The following is a 20889-nucleotide window of genomic DNA, read 5'->3' as shown; positions in this document are numbered from 1 at the left end:
TAAGTTTCCTGCAGCACTTTGCCCAAAAGAGGATTGTACATGAAGGTGACCACACACAGCTGTCCAACACATAGACGTTATTATATGGGAATGGAACCAGTTATTCAGAAACCTGTTATGCAGCAGGATGTTAAGAAAACCATTGGTAAAATGTTAATACTTGCTGCTTTTTCAGTAATAATATCACAGAACTATAACGATTGTGGGACAGATAGAAATATGTTTTAAATGTAATGTAGTAGATTTTAGTCACAGTGCTCAAATATGCTGGAAAAGATCTTATATGGAAATCTCCCAGCGCTTCAATTGATAGATAATGAACCTATACATCCAAAGGCACAAGTACAATTTTAGGGCTCTGAGCTGTCCTAGGCTACATTCACTGGAAGTGAAATGGAGCTTGTACATTAGTCAAAATCAAACTCCATTGATCACTTTGGTAAAAACTATTTTGATGCCGCTTATTGCTTTCATGGTCTGAACGGTATGCATAGACACCATTTAAGCCATAGCAATCTATTCATTAGTATTTGGACAAGCACCAAAGGGCGATACAATATAGAGAGTTTCTATCTGGTAATTACATTTTAAATACTTTTCCTAAAAGTGTTATCTGTATTTTTTGTACTTTTAAGTTTGTTCAACATAATAAAAATCAAAAGGTAAGATGTATTTTTTATTAAGAGAAAATAAAATATTTATCCATACTGTGTACGCAATAGTTTTAAACCAGAATGAAGCAGGCGAAAACAAATTATTCCAATAAGAAGATACAACCCTATAGGCAGACACGGGTGCTCCAGTCCTAAAGGAATAAACAAGTCAGATTTTACACAGATGGTGCCATGGTGTAATGGTTAGCACTCTGGACTCTGAATCCAGCGATCTGAGTTCAAATCTCAGTGGGACCTTGATAGGATTTTCCTATAGATGGAAATGAAGAGGTAAATACAGTTCAATGTATGGAAATCTAGCTAACAGAGACAAAATTAAACAAATACAAGAGGCACAAAATAGCATTTTCTGAATAAACAGCTAAATTATTCATGATGTAAGAATTTAAAAAAATAAAATAAAACAGTGACACTCCATGCAATACTATGCATGTGTATTAAGATTGTTGTTACAGAGCAAAGTAGTTAACACTGCTGCCTCAGATGGGTCCAATTGAAAAACAGACCATAATCCACTACTGTGGGGTTTGTATTTCTTCTAAATACTAGGATAGCTTTTACCCAGGTGCCCCTGCCCAAGTACAGTCCAAAAAACATTCAAATATGCTATTTGGCCTCTGATAAAAAATAGCCCAGGGTTCCTGTGTGGTAGAGAATTTAAACTGAACACCCCAATGGGACAGGGACTAATGAGAATGGATACATTCTGATTTGTAAAACACTATAATATGCAGACACTTAATCAATAAAGGATAAACACCATGCTAACAGTATATATAAAACAGATTTTAATTCAAAGCAGAAGCATTTACTGTTGCAGGATAATTCAAAGAAAAGTTAGCTAAAACAAGATACTTAACTGAAAACATATGAAAGAAAATTCTGCATGAGCTTGGTTGGGGGAATCAGTGGTGAATTCTGTAGATTTCTGGCATTCTAGCTCTTCAGTCTGATTTCACATCATGGGATAGTCCTTTAACGTGGATGTCCACTTTTTGATTAGTCTGCAGTATCTTGCTTGGTCTCCGATGATGATATTCCTCCTATTACCTGAATCTTGGAAGCAATTGCTGTGAACTTGAAATACAGGAATAACAAGTCCCTACATTCTGCTATTAGAACTCAGTCGAAGCATTCTTTTGAGCAATATGGGAGACTTATGGGCAGCCTCACTTTCCCCAAGATACATATCAGCCTGATCAAATCCTATTGGCACTCTGATTCAGATAGCTGGGATCCCCAGGAGATGAGTCTCCTAAGTTTCCTGCAGCACTTTGTCCAAAAGAGGATTGTACATGAAGGTGACCACACACAGCTGTCCAACACATAGACGTTATTATATGGGAATGGGACCAGTTATTCAGAAACCTGTTATGCAGCAGGATGTTAAGAAAACCATTGGTAAAATGTTAATACTTGCTGCTTTTTCAGTAATAATATCACAGAACTATAACGATTGTGGGACAGATAGAAATATGTTTTAAATGTAATGTAGTAGATTTTAGTCACAGTGCTCAAATATGCTGGAAAAGATCTTATATGGAAATCTCCCAGCGCTTCAATTGATAGATAATGAACCTATACATCCAAAGGCACAAGTACAATTTTAGGGCTCTGAGCTGTCCTAGGCTACATTCACTGGAAGTGAAATGGAGCTTGTAGATTAGTCAAAATCAAACTCCATTGATCACTTTGGTAAAAACTATTTTGATGCCGCTTATTACTTTCATGGTCTGAACGGTATGCATAGACACCATTTAAGCCATAGCAATCTATTCATTAGTATTTGGACAAGCACCAAAGGGCGATACAATATAGAGAGTTTCTATCTGGTAATTACATTTTAAATACTTTTCCTAAAAGAGTTATCTGTATTTTTTGTACTTTTAAGTTTGTTCAACATAATAAAAATCAAAAGGTAAGATGTATTTTTTATTAAGAGAAAATGAAATATTTATCCATACTGTGTACGCAATAGTTTTAAACCAGAATGAAGCAGGCGAAAACAAATTATTCCAATAAGAAGATACAACCCTATAAGCAGACACGGGTGCTCCAGTCCTAAAGGAATAAACAAGTCAGATTTTACACAAATGGTGCCATGGTGTAATGGTTAGCACTCTGGACTCTGAATCCAGCGATCTGAGTTCAAATCTCAGTGGGACCTTGATAGAATTTTTCCTATAGATGGAAATGAAGAGGTAAATACAGTTCAATGCATGGAAATCTAGCTAACAGAGACAAAATTAAACAAATACAAGAGGCACAAAATAGCATTTTCTGAATAAACAGCTAAATTATTCATGAGGTAAGAATTTAAAAAAATAAAATAAAACAGTGACACTCCATGCAATACTATGCATGTGTATTAAGATTGTTGTTACAGAGCAAAGTAGTTAACACTGCTGCCTCAGATGGGTCCAATTGAAAAACAGACCATAATCCACTACTGTGGGGTTTGTATTTCTTCTAAATACTAGGATAGCTTTTACCCAGGTGCCCCTGCCCAAGTACAGTCCAAAAAACATTCAAATATGCTATTTGGCCTCTGATAAAAAATAGCCCAGGGTTCCTGTGTGGTAGAGAATTTAAACTGAACACCCCAATGGGACAGGGACTAATGAGAATGGATACATTCTGATTTGTAAAACACTATAATATGCAGACACTTAATCAATAAAGGATAAACACCATGCTAACAGTATATATAAAACAGATTTTAATTCAAAGCAGAAGCATTTACTGTTGCAGGATAATTCAAAGAAAAGTTAGCTAAAACAAGATACTAAACTGAAAACATATGAAAGAAAATTCTGCATGAGCTTGGTTGGGGGAATCAGTGGTGAATTCTGTAGATTTCTGGCATTCTAGCTCTTCAGTCTGATTTCACATCATGGGATAGTCCTTTAACGTGGATGTCCACTTTTTGATTAGTCTGCAGTATCTTGCTTGGTCTCCGATGATGATTTTCCTCCTATTACCTGAATCTTGGAAGCAATTGCTGTGAACTTGAAATACAGGAATAACAAGTCCCTACATTCTGCTCTAAGAACTCAGTCGAAGCATTCTTTTGAGCAATATGGGAGACTTATGGGCAGCCTCACTTTCCCCAAGATACATATCAGCCTGATCAAATGCTATTGGCACTCTGATTCAGATAGCTGGGATCCCCAGGAGATGAGTCTCCTAAGTTTCCTGCAGCACTTTGTCCAAAAGAGGATTGTACATGAAGGTGACCACACACAGCTGTCCAACACATAGACGTTATTATATGGGAATGGGACCAGTTATTCAGAAACCTGTTATGCAGCAGGATGTTAAGAAAACCATTGGTAAAATGTTAATACTTGCTGCTTTTTCAGTAATAATATCACAGAACTATAACGATTGTGGGACAGATAGAAATATGTTTTAAATGTAATGTAGTAGATTTTAGTCACAGTGCTCAAATATGCTGGAAAAGATCTTATATGGAAATCTCCCAGCGCTTCAATTGATAGATAATGAACCTATACATCCAAAGGCACAAGTACAATTTTAGGGCTCTGAGCTGTCCTAGGCTACATTCACTGGAAGTGAAATGGAGCTTGTACATTAGTCAAAATCAAACTCCATTGATCACTTTGGTAAAAACTATTTTGATGCCGCTTATTACTTTCATGGTCTGAACGGTATGCATAGACACCATTTAAGCCATAGCAATCTATTCATTAGTATTTGGACAAGCACCAAAGGGCGATACAATATAGAGAGTTTCTATCTGGTAATTACATTTTAAATACTTTTCCTAAAAGAGTTATCTGTATTTTTTGTACTTTTAAGTTTGTTCAACATAATAAAAATCAAAAGGTAAGATGTATTTTTTATTAAGAGAAAATGAAATATTTATCCATACTGTGTACGCAATAGTTTTAAACCAGAATGAAGCAGGCGAAAACAAATTATTCCAATAAGAAGATACAACCCTATAAGCAGACACGGGTGCTCCAGTCCTAAAGGAATAAACAAGTCAGATTTTACACAAATGGTGCCATGGTGTAATGGTTAGCACTCTGGACTCTGAATCCAGCGATCTGAGTTCAAATCTCAGTGGGACCTTGATAGAATTTTTCCTATAGATGGAAATGAAGAGGTAAATACAGTTCAATCTATGGAAATCTAGCTAACAGAGACAAAATTAAACAAATACAAGAGGCACAAAATAGCATTTTCTGAATAAACAGCTAAATTATTCATGAGGTAAGAATTTAAAAAAATAAAATAAAACAGTGACACTCCATGCAATACTATGCATGTGTATTAAGATTGTTGTTACAGAGCAAAGTAGTTAACACTGCTGCCTCAGATGGGTCCAATTGAAAAACAGACCATAATCCACTACTGTGGGGTTTGTATTTCTTCTAAATACTAGGATAGCTTTTACCCAGGTGCCCCTGCCCAAGTACAGTCCAAAAAACATTCAAATATGCTATTTGGCCTCTGATAAAAAATAGCCCAGGGTTCCTGTGTGGTAGAGAATTTAAACTGAACACCCCAATGGGACAGGGACTAATGAGAATGGATACATTCTGATTTGTAAAACACTATAATATGCAGACACTTAATCAATAAAGGATAAACACCATGCTAACAGTATATATAAAACAGATTTTAATTCAAAGCAGAAGCATTTACTGTTGCAGGATAATTCAAAGAAAAGTTAGCTAAAACAAGATACTTAACTGAAAACATATGAAAGAAAATTCTGCATGAGCTTGGTTGGGGGAATCAGTGGTGAATTCTGTAGATTTCTGGCATTCTAGCTCTTCAGTCTGATTTCACATCATGGGATAGTCCTTTAACGTGGATGTCCACTTTTTGATTAGTCTGCAGTATCTTGCTTGGTCTCCGATGATGATTTTCCTCCTATTACCTGAATCTTGGACGCAATTGCTGTGAACTTGAAATACAGGAATAACAAGTCCCTACATTCTGCTATTAGAACTCAGTCGAAGCATTCTTTTGAGCAATATGGGAGACTTATGGGCAGCCTCACTTTCCCCAAGATACATATCAGCCTGATCAAATCCTATTGGCACTCTGATTCAGATAGCTGGGATCCCCAGGAGATGAGTCTCCTAAGTTTCCTGCAGCACTTTGCCCAAAAGAGGATTGTACATGAAGGTGACCACACACAGCTGTCCAACACATAGACGTTATTATATGGGAATGGAACCAGTTATTCAGAAACCTGTTATGCAGCTGGATGTTAAGAAAACCATTGGTAAAATGTTAATACTTGCTGCTTTTTCAGTAATAATATCACAGAACTATAACGATTGTGGGACAGATAGAAATATGTTTTAAATGTAATGTAGTAGATTTTAGTCACAGTGCTCAAATATGCTGGAAAAGATCTTATATGGAAATCTCCCAGCGCTTCAATTGATAGATAATGAACCTATACATCCAAAGGCACAAGTACAATTTTAGGGCTCTGAGCTGTCCTAGGCTACATTCACTGGAAGTGAAATGGAGCTTGTACATTAGTCAAAATCAAACTCCATTGATCACTTTGGTAAAAACTATTTTGATGCCGCTTATTGCTTTCATGGTCTGAACGGTATGCATAGACACCATTTAAGCCATAGCAATCTATTCATTAGTATTTGGACAAGCACCAAAGGGCGATACAATATAGAGAGTTTCTATCTGGTAATTACATTTTAAATACTTTTCCTAAAAGAGTTATCTGTATTTTTTGTACTTTTAAGTTTGTTCAACATAATAAAAATCAAAAGGTAAGATGTATTTTTTATTAAGAGAAAATGAAATATTTATCCATACTGTGTACGCAATAGTTTTAAACCAGAATGAAGCAGGCGAAAACAAATTATTCCAATAAGAAGATACAACCCTATAAGCAGACACGGGTGCTCCAGTCCTAAAGGAATAAACAAGTCAGATTTTACACAAATGGTGCCATGGTGTAATGGTTAGCACTCTGGACTCTGAATCCAGCGATCTGAGTTCAAATCTCAGTGGGACCTTGATAGAATTTTTCCTATAGATGGAAATGAAGAGGTAAATACAGTTCAATCTATGGAAATCTAGCTAACAGAGACAAAATTAAACAAATACAAGAGGCACAAAATAGCATTTTCTGAATAAACAGCTAAATTATTCATGAGGTAAGAATTTAAAAAAATAAAATAAAACAGTGACACTCCATGCAATACTATGCATGTGTATTAAGATTGTTGTTACAGAGCAAAGTAGTTAACACTGCTGCCTCAGATGGGTCCAATTGAAAAACAGACCATAATCCACTACTGTGGGGTTTGTATTTCTTCTAAATACTAGGATAGCTTTTACCCAGGTGCCCCTGCCCAAGTACAGTCCAAAAAACATTCAAATATGCTATTTGGCCTCTGATAAAAAATAGCCCAGGGTTCCTGTGTGGTAGAGAATTTAAACTGAACACCCCAATGGGACAGGGACTAATGAGAATGGATACATTCTGATTTGTAAAACACTATAATATGCAGACACTTAATCAATAAAGGATAAACACCATGCTAACAGTATATATAAAACAGATTTTAATTCAAAGCAGAAGCATTTACTGTTGCAGGATAATTCAAAGAAAAGTTAGCTAAAACAAGATACTTAACTGAAAACATATGAAAGAAAATTCTGCATGAGCTTGGTTGGGGGAATCAGTGGTGAATTCTGTAGATTTCTGGCATTCTAGCTCTTCAGTCTGATTTCACATCATGGGATAGTCCTTTAACGTGGATGTCCACTTTTTGATTAGTCTGCAGTATCTTGCTTGGTCTCCGATGATGATTTTCCTCCTATTACCTGAATCTTGGACGCAATTGCTGTGAACTTGAAATACAGGAATAACAAGTCCCTACATTCTGCTATTAGAACTCAGTCGAAGCATTCTTTTGAGCAATATGGGAGACTTATGGGCAGCCTCACTTTCCCCAAGATACATATCAGCCTGATCAAATCCTATTGGCACTCTGATTCAGATAGCTGGGATCCCCAGGAGATGAGTCTCCTAAGTTTCCTGCAGCACTTTGCCCAAAAGAGGATTGTACATGAAGGTGACCACACACAGCTGTCCAACACATAGACGTTATTATATGGGAATGGAACCAGTTATTCAGAAACCTGTTATGCAGCTGGATGTTAAGAAAACCATTGGTAAAATGTTAATACTTGCTGCTTTTTCAGTAATAATATCACAGAACTATAACGATTGTGGGACAGATAGAAATATGTTTTAAATGTAATGTAGTAGATTTTAGTCACAGTGCTCAAATATGCTGGAAAAGATCTTATATGGAAATCTCCCAGCGCTTCAATTGATAGATAATGAACCTATACATCCAAAGGCACAAGTACAATTTTAGGGCTCTGAGCTGTCCTAGGCTACATTCACTGGAAGTGAAATGGAGCTTGTACATTAGTCAAAATCAAACTCCATTGATCACTTTGGTAAAAACTATTTTGATGCCGCTTATTGCTTTCATGGTCTGAACGGTATGCATAGACACCATTTAAGCCATAGCAATCTATTCATTAGTATTTGGACAAGCACCAAAGGGCGATACAATATAGAGAGTTTCTATCTGGTAATTACATTTTAAATACTTTTCCTAAAAGTGTTATCTGTATTTTTTGTACTTTTAAGTTTGTTCAACATAATAAAAATCAAAAGGTAAGATGTATTTTTTATTAAGAGAAAATAAAATATTTATCCATACTGTGTACGCAATAGTTTTAAACCAGAATGAAGCAGGCGAAAACAAATTATTCCAATAAGAAGATACAACCCTATAGGCAGACACGGGTGCTCCAGTCCTAAAGGAATAAACAAGTCAGATTTTACACAGATGGTGCCATGGTGTAATGGTTAGCACTCTGGACTCTGAATCCAGCGATCTGAGTTCAAATCTCAGTGGGACCTTGATAGGATTTTCCTATAGATGGAAATGAAGAGGTAAATACAGTTCAATGTATGGAAATCTAGCTAACAGAGACAAAATTAAACAAATACAAGAGGCACAAAATAGCATTTTCTGAATAAACAGCTAAATTATTCATGAGGTAAGAATTTAAAAAAATAAAATAAAACAGTGACACTCCATGCAATACTATGCATGTGTATTAAGATTGTTGTTACAGAGCAAAGTAGTTAACACTGCTGCCTCAGATGGGTCCAATTGAAAAACAGACCATAATCCACTACTGTGGGGTTTGTATTTCTTCTAAATACTAGGATAGCTTTTACCCAGGTGCCCCTGCCCAAGTACAGTCCAAAAAACATTCAAATATGCTATTTGGCCTCTGATAAAAAATAGCCCAGGGTTCCTGTGTGGTAGAGAATTTAAACTGAACACCCCAATGGGACAGGGACTAATGAGAATGGATACATTCTGATTTGTAAAACACTATAATATGCAGACACTTAATCAATAAAGGATAAACACCATGCTAACAGTATATATAAAACAGATTTTAATTCAAAGCAGAAGCATTTACTGTTGCAGGATAATTCAAAGAAAAGTTAGCTAAAACAAGATACTTAACTGAAAACATATGAAAGAAAATTCTGCATGAGCTTGGTTGGGGGAATCAGTGGTGAATTCTGTAGATTTCTGGCATTCTAGCTCTTCAGTCTGATTTCACATCATGGGATAGTCCTTTAACGTGGATGTCCACTTTTTGATTAGTCTGCAGTATCTTGCTTGGTCTCCGATGATGATTTTCCTCCTATTACCTGAATCTTGGACGCAATTGCTGTGAACTTGAAATACAGGAATAACAAGTCCCTACATTCTGCTATTAGAACTCAGTCGAAGCATTCTTTTGAGCAATATGGGAGACTTATGGGCAGCCTCACTTTCCCCAAGATACATATCAGCCTGATCAAATCCTATTGGCACTCTGATTCAGATAGCTGGGATCCCCAGGAGATGAGTCTCCTAAGTTTCCTGCAGCACTTTGCCCAAAAGAGGATTGTACATGAAGGTGACCACACACAGCTGTCCAACACATAGACGTTATTATATGGGAATGGAACCAGTTATTCAGAAACCTGTTATGCAGCAGGATGTTAAGAAAACCATTGGTAAAATGTTAATACTTGCTGCTTTTTCAGTAATAATATCACAGAACTATAACGATTGTGGGACAGATAGAAATATGTTTTAAATGTAATGTAGTAGATTTTAGTCACAGTGCTCAAATATGCTGGAAAAGATCTTATATGGAAATCTCCCAGCGCTTCAATTGATAGATAATGAACCTATACATCCAAAGGCACAAGTACAATTTTAGGGCTCTGAGCTGTCCTAGGCTACATTCACTGGAAGTGAAATGGAGCTTGTACATTAGTCAAAATCAAACTCCATTGATCACTTTGGTAAAAACTATTTTGATGCCGCTTATTGCTTTCATGGTCTGAACGGTATGCATAGACACCATTTAAGCCATAGCAATCTATTCATTAGTATTTGGACAAGCACCAAAGGGCGATACAATATAGAGAGTTTCTATCTGGTAATTACATTTTAAATACTTTTCCTAAAAGTGTTATCTGTATTTTTTGTACTTTTAAGTTTGTTCAACATAATAAAAATCAAAAGGTAAGATGTATTTTTTATTAAGAGAAAATAAAATATTTATCCATACTGTGTACGCAATAGTTTTAAACCAGAATGAAGCAGGCGAAAACAAATTATTCCAATAAGAAGATACAACCCTATAGGCAGACACGGGTGCTCCAGTCCTAAAGGAATAAACAAGTCAGATTTTACACAGTTGGTGCCATGGTGTAATGGTTAGCACTCTGGACTCTGAATCCAGCGATCTGAGTTCAAATCTCAGTGGGACCTTGATAGAATTTTTCCTATAGATGGAAATGAAGAGGTAAATACAGTTCAATGTATGGAAATCTAGCTAACAGAGACAAAATTAAACAAATACAAGAGGCACAAAATAGCATTTTCTGAATAAACAGCTAAATTATTCATGAGGTAAGAATTTAAAAAAATAAAATAAAACAGTGACACTCCATGCAATACTATGCATGTCTATTAAGATTGTTGTTACAGAGCAAAGTAGTTAACACTGCTGCCTCAGATGGGTCCAATTGAAAAACAGACCATAATCCACTACTGTGGGGTTTGTATTTCTTCTAAATACTAGGATAGCTTTTACCCAGGTGCCCCTGCCCAAGTACAGTCCAAAAAACATTCAAATATGCTATTTGGCCTCTGATAAAAAATAGCCCAGGGTTCCTGTGTGGTAGAGAATTTAAACTGAACACCCCAATGGGACAGGGACTAATGAGAATGGATACATTCTGATTTGTAAAACACTATAATATGCAGACACTTAATCAATAAAGGATAAACACCATGCTAACAGTATATATAAAACAGATTTTAATTCAAAGCAGAAGCATTTACTGTTGCAGGATAATTCAAAGAAAAGTTAGCTAAAACAAGATACTTAACTGAAAACATATGAAAGAAAATTCTGCATGAGCTTGGTTGGGGGAATCAGTGGTGAATTCTGTAGATTTCTGGCATTCTAGCTCTTCAGTCTGATTTCACATCATGGGATAGTCCTTTAACGTGGATGTCCACTTTTTGATTAGTCTGCAGTATCTTGCTTGGTCTCCGATGATGATATTCCTCCTATTACCTGAATCTTGGAAGCAATTGCTGTGAACTTGAAATACAGGAATAACAAGTCCCTACATTCTGCTATTAGAACTCAGTCGAAGCATTCTTTTGAGCAATATGGGAGACTTATGGGCAGCCTCACTTTCCCCAAGATACATATCAGCCTGATCAAATCCTATTGGCACTCTGATTCAGATAGCTGGGATCCCCAGGAGATGAGTCTCCTAAGTTTCCTGCAGCACTTTGTCCAAAAGAGGATTGTACATGAAGGTGACCACACACAGCTGTCCAACACATAGACGTTATTATATGGGAATGGGACCAGTTATTCAGAAACCTGTTATGCAGCAGGATGTTAAGAAAACCATTGGTAAAATGTTAATACTTGCTGCTTTTTCAGTAATAATATCACAGAACTATAACGATTGTGGGACAGATAGAAATATGTTTTAAATGTAATGTAGTAGATTTTAGTCACAGTGCTCAAATATGCTGGAAAAGATCTTATATGGAAATCTCCCAGCGCTTCAATTGATAGATAATGAACCTATACATCCAAAGGCACAAGTACAATTTTAGGGCTCTGAGCTGTCCTAGGCTACATTCACTGGAAGTGAAATGGAGCTTGTACATTAGTCAAAATCAAACTCCATTGATCACTTTGGTAAAAACTATTTTGATGCCGCTTATTGCTTTCATGGTCTGAACGGTATGCATAGACACCATTTAAGCCATAGCAATCTATTCATTAGTATTTGGACAAGCACCAAAGGGCGATACAATATAGAGAGTTTCTATCTGGTAATTACATTTTAAATACTTTTCCTAAAAGTGTTATCTGTATTTTTTGTACTTTTAAGTTTGTTCAACATAATAAAAATCAAAAGGTAAGATGTATTTTTTATTAAGAGAAAATAAAATATTTATCCATACTGTGTACGCAATAGTTTTAAACCAGAATGAAGCAGGCGAAAACAAATTATTCCAATAAGAAGATACAACCCTATAGGCAGACACGGGTGCTCCAGTCCTAAAGGAATAAACAAGTCAGATTTTACACAGATGGTGCCATGGTGTAATGGTTAGCACTCTGGACTCTGAATCCAGCGATCTGAGTTCAAATCTCAGTGGGACCTTGATAGGATTTTCCTATAGATGGAAATGAAGAGGTAAATACAGTTCAATGTATGGAAATCTAGCTAACAGAGACAAAATTAAACAAATACAAGAGGCACAAAATAGCATTTTCTGAATAAACAGCTAAATTATTCATGAGGTAAGAATTTAAAAAAATAAAATAAAACAGTGACACTCCATGCAATACTATGCATGTGTATTAAGATTGTTGTTACAGAGCAAAGTAGTTAACACTGCTGCCTCAGATGGGTCCAATTGAAAAACAGACCATAATCCACTACTGTGGGGTTTGTATTTCTTCTAAATACTAGGATAGCTTTTACCCAGGTGCCCCTGCCCAAGTACAGTCCAAAAAACATTCAAATATGCTATTTGGCCTCTGATAAAAAATAGCCCAGGGTTCCTGTGTGGTAGAGAATTTAAACTGAACACCCCAATGGGACAGGGACTAATGAGAATGGATACATTCTGATTTGTAAAACACTATAATATGCAGACACTTAATCAATAAAGGATAAACACCATGCTAACAGTATATATAAAACAGATTTTAATTCAAAGCAGAAGCATTTACTGTTGCAGGATAATTCAAAGAAAAGTTAGCTAAAACAAGATACTTAACTGAAAACATATGAAAGAAAATTCTGCATGAGCTTGGTTGGGGGAATCAGTGGTGAATTCTGTAGATTTCTGGCATTCTAGCTCTTCAGTCTGATTTCACATCATGGGATAGTCCTTTAACGTGGATGTCCACTTTTTGATTAGTCTGCAGTATCTTGCTTGGTCTCCGATGATGATATTCCTCCTATTACCTGAATCTTGGAAGCAATTGCTGTGAACTTGAAATACAGGAATAACAAGTCCCTACATTCTGCTATTAGAACTCAGTCGAAGCATTCTTTTGAGCAATATGGGAGACTTATGGGCAGCCTCACTTTCCCCAAGATACATATCAGCCTGATCAAATCCTATTGGCACTCTGATTCAGATAGCTGGGATCCCCAGGAGATGAGTCTCCTAAGTTTCCTGCAGCACTTTGCCCAAAAGAGGATTGTACATGAAGGTGACCACACACAGCTGTCCAACACATAGACGTTATTATATGGGAATGGAACCAGTTATTCAGAAACCTGTTATGCAGCAGGATGTTAAGAAAACCATTGGTAAAATGTTAATACTTGCTGCTTTTTCAGTAATAATATCACAGAACTATAACGATTGTGGGACAGATAGAAATATGTTTTAAATGTAATGTAGTAGATTTTAGTCACAGTGCTCAAATATGCTGGAAAAGATCTTATATGGAAATCTCCCAGCGCTTCAATTGATAGATAATGAACCTATACATCCAAAGGCACAAGTACAATTTTAGGGCTCTGAGCTGTCCTAGGCTACATTCACTGGAAGTGAAATGGAGCTTGTACATTAGTCAAAATCAAACTCCATTGATCACTTTGGTAAAAACTATTTTGATGCCGCTTATTGCTTTCATGGTCTGAACGGTATGCATAGACACCATTTAAGCCATAGCAATCTATTCATTAGTATTTGGACAAGCACCAAAGGGCGATACAATATAGAGAGTTTCTATCTGGTAATTACATTTTAAATACTTTTCCTAAAAGTGTTATCTGTATTTTTTGTACTTTTAAGTTTGTTCAACATAATAAAAATCAAAAGGTAAGATGTATTTTTTATTAAGAGAAAATAAAATATTTATCCATACTGTGTACGCAATAGTTTTAAACCAGAATGAAGCAGGCGAAAACAAATTATTCCAATAAGAAGATACAACCCTATAGGCAGACACGGGTGCTCCAGTCCTAAAGGAATAAACAAGTCAGATTTTACACAGTTGGTGCCATGGTGTAATGGTTAGCACTCTGGACTCTGAATCCAGCGATCTGAGTTCAAATCTCAGTGGGACCTTGATAGAATTTTTCCTATAGATGGAAATGAAGAGGTAAATACAGTTCAATGTATGGAAATCTAGCTAACAGAGACAAAATTAAACAAATACAAGAGGCACAAAATAGCATTTTCTGAATAAACAGCTAAATTATTCATGAGGTAAGAATTTAAAAAAATAAAATAAAACAGTGACACTCCATGCAATACTATGCATGTCTATTAAGATTGTTGTTACAGAGCAAAGTAGTTAACACTGCTGCCTCAGATGGGTCCAATTGAAAAACAGACCATAATCCACTACTGTGGGGTTTGTATTTCTTCTAAATACTAGGATAGCTTTTACCCAGGTGCCCCTGCCCAAGTACAGTCCAAAAAACATTCAAATATGCTATTTGGCCTCTGATAAAAAATAGCCCAGGGTTCCTGTGTGGTAGAGAATTTAAACTGAACACCCCAATGGGACAGGGACTAATGAGAATGGATACATTCTGATTTGTAAAACACTATAATATGCAGACACTTAATCAATAAAGGATAAACACCATGCTAACAGTATATATAAAACAGATTTTAATTCAAAGCAGAAGCATTTACTGTTGCAGGATAATTCAAAGAAAAGTTAGCTAAAACAAGATACTTAACTGAAAACATATGAAAGAAAATTCTGCATGAGCTTGGTTGGGGGAATCAGTGGTGAATTCTGTAGATTTCTGGCATTCTAGCTCTTCAGTCTGATTTCACATCATGGGATAGTCCTTTAACGTGGATGTCCACTTTTTGATTAGTCTGCAGTATCTTGCTTGGTCTCCGATGATGATATTCCTCCTATTACCTGAATCTTGGAAGCAATTGCTGTGAACTTGAAATACAGGAATAACAAGTCCCTACATTCTGCTATTAGAACTCAGTCGAAGCATTCTTTTGAGCAATATGGGAGACTTATGGGCAGCCTCACTTTCCCCAAGATACATATCAGCCTGATCAAATCCTATTGGCACTCTGATTCAGATAGCTGGGATCCCCAGGAGATGAGTCTCCTAAGTTTCCTGCAGCACTTTGTCCAAAAGAGGATTGTACATGAAGGTGACCACACACAGCTGTCCAACACATAGACGTTATTATATGGGAATGGGACCAGTTATTCAGAAACCTGTTATGCAGCAGGATGTTAAGAAAACCATTGGTAAAATGTTAATACTTGCTGCTTTTTCAGTAATAATATCACAGAACTATAACGATTGTGGGACAGATAGAAATATGTTTTAAATGTAATGTAGTAGATTTTAGTCACAGTGCTCAAATATGCTGGAAAAGATCTTATATGGAAATCTCCCAGCGCTTCAATTGATAGATAATGAACCTATACATCCAAAGGCACAAGTACAATTTTAGGGCTCTGAGCTGTCCTAGGCTACATTCACTGGAAGTGAAATGGAGCTTGTAGATTAGTCAAAATCAAACTCCATTGATCACTTTGGTAAAAACTATTTTGATGCCGCTTATTACTTTCATGGTCTGAACGGTATGCATAGACACCATTTAAGCCATAGCAATCTATTCATTAGTATTTGGACAAGCACCAAAGGGCGATACAATATAGAGAGTTTCTATCTGGTAATTACATTTTAAATACTTTTCCTAAAAGAGTTATCTGTATTTTTTGTACTTTTAAGTTTGTTCAACATAATAAAAATCAAAAGGTAAGATGTATTTTTTATTAAGAGAAAATGAAATATTTATCCATACTGTGTACGCAATAGTTTTAAACCAGAATGAAGCAGGCGAAAACAAATTATTCCAATAAGAAGATACAACCCTATAAGCAGACACGGGTGCTCCAGTCCTAAAGGAATAAACAAGTCAGATTTTACACAAATGGTGCCATGGTGTAATGGTTAGCACTCTGGACTCTGAATCCAGCGATCTGAGTTCAAATCTCAGTGGGACCTTGATAGAATTTTTCCTATAGATGGAAATGAAGAGGTAAATACAGTTCAATGCATGGAAATCTAGCTAACAGAGACAAAATTAAACAAATACAAGAGGCACAAAATAGCATTTTCTGAATAAACAGCTAAATTATTCATGAGGTAAGAATTTAAAAAAATAAAATAAAACAGTGACACTCCATGCAATACTATGCATGTGTATTAAGATTGTTGTTACAGAGCAAAGTAGTTAACACTGCTGCCTCAGATGGGTCCAATTGAAAAACAGACCATAATCCACTACTGTGGGGTTTGTATTTCTTCTAAATACTAGGATAGCTTTTACCCAGGTGCCCCTGCCCAAGTACAGTCCAAAAAACATTCAAATATGCTATTTGGCCTCTGATAAAAAATAGCCCAGGGTTCCTGTGTGGTAGAGAATTTAAACTGAACACCCCAATGGGACAGGGACTAATGAGAATGGATACATTCTGATTTGTAAAACACTATAATATGCAGACACTTAATCAATAAAGGATAAACACCATGCTAACAGTATATATAAAACAGATTTTAATTCAAAGCAGAAGCATTTACTGTTGCAGGATAATTCAAAGAAAAGTTAGCTAAAACAAGATACTAAACTGAAAACATATGAAAGAAAATTCTGCATGAGCTTGGTTGGGGGAATCAGTGGTGAATTCTGTAGATTTCTGGCATTCTAGCTCTTCAGTCTGATTTCACATCATGGGATAGTCCTTTAACGTGGATGTCCACTTTTTGATTAGTCTGCAGTATCTTGCTTGGTCTCCGATGATGATTTTCCTCCTATTACCTGAATCTTGGAAGCAATTGCTGTGAACTTGAAATACAGGAATAACAAGTCCCTACATTCTGCTCTAAGAACTCAGTCGAAGCATTCTTTTGAGCAATATGGGAGACTTATGGGCAGCCTCACTTTCCCCAAGATACATATCAGCCTGATCAAATGCTATTGGCACTCTGATTCAGATAGCTGGGATCCCCAGGAGATGAGTCTCCTAAGTTTCCTGCAGCACTTTGTCCAAAAGAGGATTGTACATGAAGGTGACCACACACAGCTGTCCAACACATAGACGTTATTATATGGGAATGGGACCAGTTATTCAGAAACCTGTTATGCAGCAGGATGTTAAGAAAACCATTGGTAAAATGTTAATACTTGCTGCTTTTTCAGTAATAATATCACAGAACTATAACGATTGTGGGACAGATAGAAATATGTTTTAAATGTAATGTAGTAGATTTTAGTCACAGTGCTCAAATATGCTGGAAAAGATCTTATATGGAAATCTCCCAGCGCTTCAATTGATAGATAATGAACCTATACATCCAAAGGCACAAGTACAATTTTAGGGCTCTGAGCTGTCCTAGGCTACATTCACTGGAAGTGAAATGGAGCTTGTACATTAGTCAAAATCAAACTCCATTGATCACTTTGGTAAAAACTATTTTGATGCCGCTTATTACTTTCATGGTCTGAACGGTATGCATAGACACCATTTAAGCCATAGCAATCTATTCATTAGTATTTGGACAAGCACCAAAGGGCGATACAATATAGAGAGTTTCTATCTGGTAATTACATTTTAAATACTTTTCCTAAAAGAGTTATCTGTATTTTTTGTACTTTTAAGTTTGTTCAACATAATAAAAATCAAAAGGTAAGATGTATTTTTTATTAAGAGAAAATGAAATATTTATCCATACTGTGTACGCAATAGTTTTAAACCAGAATGAAGCAGGCGAAAACAAATTATTCCAATAAGAAGATACAACCCTATAAGCAGACACGGGTGCTCCAGTCCTAAAGGAATAAACAAGTCAGATTTTACACAAATGGTGCCATGGTGTAATGGTTAGCACTCTGGACTCTGAATCCAGCGATCTGAGTTCAAATCTCAGTGGGACCTTGATAGAATTTTTCCTATAGATGGAAATGAAGAGGTAAATACAGTTCAATGTATGGAAATCTAGCTAACAGAGACAAAATTAAACAAATACAAGAGGCACAAAATAGCATTTTCTGAATAAACAGCTAAATTATTCATGAGGTAAGAATTTAAAAAAATAAAATAAAACAGTGACACTCCATGCAATACTATGCATGTGTATTAAGATTGTTGTTACAGAGCAAAGTAGTTAACACTGCTGCCTCAGATGGGTCCAATTGAAAAACAGACCATAATCCACTACTGTGGGGTTTGTATTTCTTCTAAATACTAGGATAGCTTTTACCCAGGTGCCCCTGCCCAAGTACAGTCCAAAAAACATTCAAATATGCTATTTGGCCTCTGATAAAAAATAGCCCAGGGTTCCTGTGTGGTAGAGAATTTAAACTGAACACCCCAATGGGACAGGGACTAATGAGAATGGATACATTCTGATTTGTAAAACACTATAATATGCAGACACTTAATCAATAAAGGATAAACACCATGCTAACAGTATATATAAAACAGATTTTAATTCAAAGCAGAAGCATTTACTGTTGCAGGATAATTCAAAGAAAAGTTAGCTAAAACAAGATACTTAACTGAAAACATATGAAAGAAAATTCTGCATGAGCTTGGTTGGGGGAATCAGTGGTGAATTCTGTAGATTTCTGGCATTCTAGCTCTTCAGTCTGATTTCACATCATGGGATAGTCCTTTAACGTGGATGTCCACTTTTTGATTAGTCTGCAGTATCTTGCTTGGTCTCCGATGATGATTTTCCTCCTATTACCTGAATCTTGGACGCAATTGCTGTGAACTTGAAATACAGGAATAACAAGTCCCTACATTCTGCTATTAGAACTCAGTCGAAGCATTCTTTTGAGCAATATGGGAGACTTATGGGCAGCCTCACTTTCCCCAAGATACATATCAGCCTGATCAAATCCTATTGGCACTCTGATTCAGATAGCTGGGATCCCCAGGAGATGAGTCTCCTAAGTTTCCTGCAGCACTTTGCCCAAAAGAGGATTGTACATGAAGGTGACCACACACAGCTGTCCAACACATAGACGTTATTATATGGGAATGGAACCAGTTATTCAGAAACCTGTTATGCAGCTGGATGTTAAGAAAACCATTGGTAAAATGTTAATACTTGCTGCTTTTTCAGTAATAATATCACAGAACTATAACGATTGTGGGACAGATAGAAATATGTTTTAAATGTAATGTAGTAGATTTTAGTCACAGTGCTCAAATATGCTGGAAAAGATCTTATATGGAAATCTCCCAGCGCTTCAATTGATAGATAATGAACCTATACATCCAAAGGCACAAGTACAATTTTAGGGCTCTGAGCTGTCCTAGGCTACATTCACTGGAAGTGAAATGGAGCTTGTACATTAGTCAAAATCAAACTCCATTGATCACTTTGGTAAAAACTATTTTGATGCCGCTTATTGCTTTCATGGTCTGAACGGTATGCATAGACACCATTTAAGCCATAGCAATCTATTCATTAGTATTTGGACAAGCACCAAAGGGCGATACAATATAGAGAGTTTCTATCTGGTAATTACATTTTAAATACTTTTCCTAAAAGTGTTATCTGTATTTTTTGTACTTTTAAGTTTGTTCAACATAATAAAAATCAAAAGGTAAGATGTATTTTTTATTAAGAGAAAATAAAATATTTATCCATACTGTGTACGCAATAGTTTTAAACCAGAATGAAGCAGGCGAAAACAAATTATTCCAATAAGAAGATACAACCCTATAGGCAGACACGGGTGCTCCAGTCCTAAAGGAATAAACAAGTCAAATTTTACACAGTTGGTGCCATGGTGTAATGGTTAGCACTCTGGACTCTGAATCCAGCGATCTGAGTTCAAATCTCAGTGGGACCTTGATAGAATTTTTCCTGTAGATGGAAATGAAGAGGTAAATACAGTTCAATGTATGGAAATCTAGCTAACAGAGACAAAATTAAACAAATACAAGAGGCACAAAATAGCATTTTCTGAATAAACAGCTAAATTATTCATGAGGTAAGAATTTAAAAAAATAAAATAAAACAGTGACACTCCATGCAATACTATGCATGTCTATTAAGATTGTTGTTACAGAGCAAAGTAGTTAACACTGCTGCCTCAGATGGGTCCAATTGAAAAACAGACCATAATCCACTACTGTGGGGTTTGTATTTCTTCTAAATACTAGGATAGCTTTTACCCAGGTGCCCCTGCCCAAGTACAGTCCAAAAAACATTCAAATATGCTATTTGGCCTCTGATAAAAAATAGCCCAGGGTTCCTGTGTGGTAGAGAATTTAAACTGAACACCCCAATGGGACAGGGACTAATGAGAATGGATACATTCTGATTTGTAAAACACTATAATATGCAGACACTTAATCAATAAAGGATAAACACCATGCTAACAGTATATATAAAACAGATTTTAATTCAAAGCAGAAGCATTTACTGTTGCAGGATAATTCAAAGAAAAGTTAGCTAAAACAAGATACTTAACTGAAAACATATGAAAGAAAATTCTGCATGAGCTTGGTTGGGGGAATC

At 36.1% G+C, this 20889-nt stretch overlaps 11 non-coding genes across 11 annotated transcripts; all 11 read left to right on the top strand.

Annotated features, from left to right (window-relative positions):
* Positions 1–839: 839 nt before the first annotated feature.
* Positions 840–911, top strand: TRNAQ-CUG (transfer RNA glutamine (anticodon CUG)). Its single transcript has one exon. It is a non-coding gene; the product is annotated as a tRNA-Gln (tRNA).
* A 1858-nt stretch (positions 912–2769) lies between these two features.
* TRNAQ-CUG (transfer RNA glutamine (anticodon CUG)) lies at positions 2770–2841 on the top strand. The gene has a single exon. It is a non-coding gene; the product is annotated as a tRNA-Gln (tRNA).
* A 1859-nt stretch (positions 2842–4700) lies between these two features.
* TRNAQ-CUG (transfer RNA glutamine (anticodon CUG)) lies at positions 4701–4772 on the top strand. Its single transcript has one exon. It is a non-coding gene; the product is annotated as a tRNA-Gln (tRNA).
* A 1859-nt stretch (positions 4773–6631) lies between these two features.
* Positions 6632–6703, top strand: TRNAQ-CUG (transfer RNA glutamine (anticodon CUG)). Its single transcript has one exon. It is a non-coding gene; the product is annotated as a tRNA-Gln (tRNA).
* A 1859-nt stretch (positions 6704–8562) lies between these two features.
* Positions 8563–8634, top strand: TRNAQ-CUG (transfer RNA glutamine (anticodon CUG)). Its single transcript has one exon. It is a non-coding gene; the product is annotated as a tRNA-Gln (tRNA).
* Positions 8635–10492: 1858 nt separating this feature from the next.
* On the top strand, positions 10493–10564 carry TRNAQ-CUG (transfer RNA glutamine (anticodon CUG)). Its single transcript has one exon. It is a non-coding gene; the product is annotated as a tRNA-Gln (tRNA).
* A 1859-nt stretch (positions 10565–12423) lies between these two features.
* TRNAQ-CUG (transfer RNA glutamine (anticodon CUG)) lies at positions 12424–12495 on the top strand. The gene has a single exon. It is a non-coding gene; the product is annotated as a tRNA-Gln (tRNA).
* A 1858-nt stretch (positions 12496–14353) lies between these two features.
* Positions 14354–14425, top strand: TRNAQ-CUG (transfer RNA glutamine (anticodon CUG)). The gene has a single exon. It is a non-coding gene; the product is annotated as a tRNA-Gln (tRNA).
* A 1859-nt stretch (positions 14426–16284) lies between these two features.
* Positions 16285–16356, top strand: TRNAQ-CUG (transfer RNA glutamine (anticodon CUG)). Its single transcript has one exon. It is a non-coding gene; the product is annotated as a tRNA-Gln (tRNA).
* Positions 16357–18215: 1859 nt separating this feature from the next.
* On the top strand, positions 18216–18287 carry TRNAQ-CUG (transfer RNA glutamine (anticodon CUG)). Its single transcript has one exon. It is a non-coding gene; the product is annotated as a tRNA-Gln (tRNA).
* A 1859-nt stretch (positions 18288–20146) lies between these two features.
* On the top strand, positions 20147–20218 carry TRNAQ-CUG (transfer RNA glutamine (anticodon CUG)). The gene has a single exon. It is a non-coding gene; the product is annotated as a tRNA-Gln (tRNA).
* The last annotated feature ends 671 nt before the right edge of the window (positions 20219–20889 follow it).

This window comes from Mixophyes fleayi, chromosome 10 (assembly GCF_038048845.1).
Source record: "Mixophyes fleayi isolate aMixFle1 chromosome 10, aMixFle1.hap1, whole genome shotgun sequence".
NCBI lineage: Eukaryota > Metazoa > Chordata > Amphibia > Anura > Limnodynastidae > Mixophyes > Mixophyes fleayi.
The sequence above is the reverse complement of the archived record's forward strand: the minus strand, read 5'-3'. Positions and strand labels throughout refer to the sequence as shown.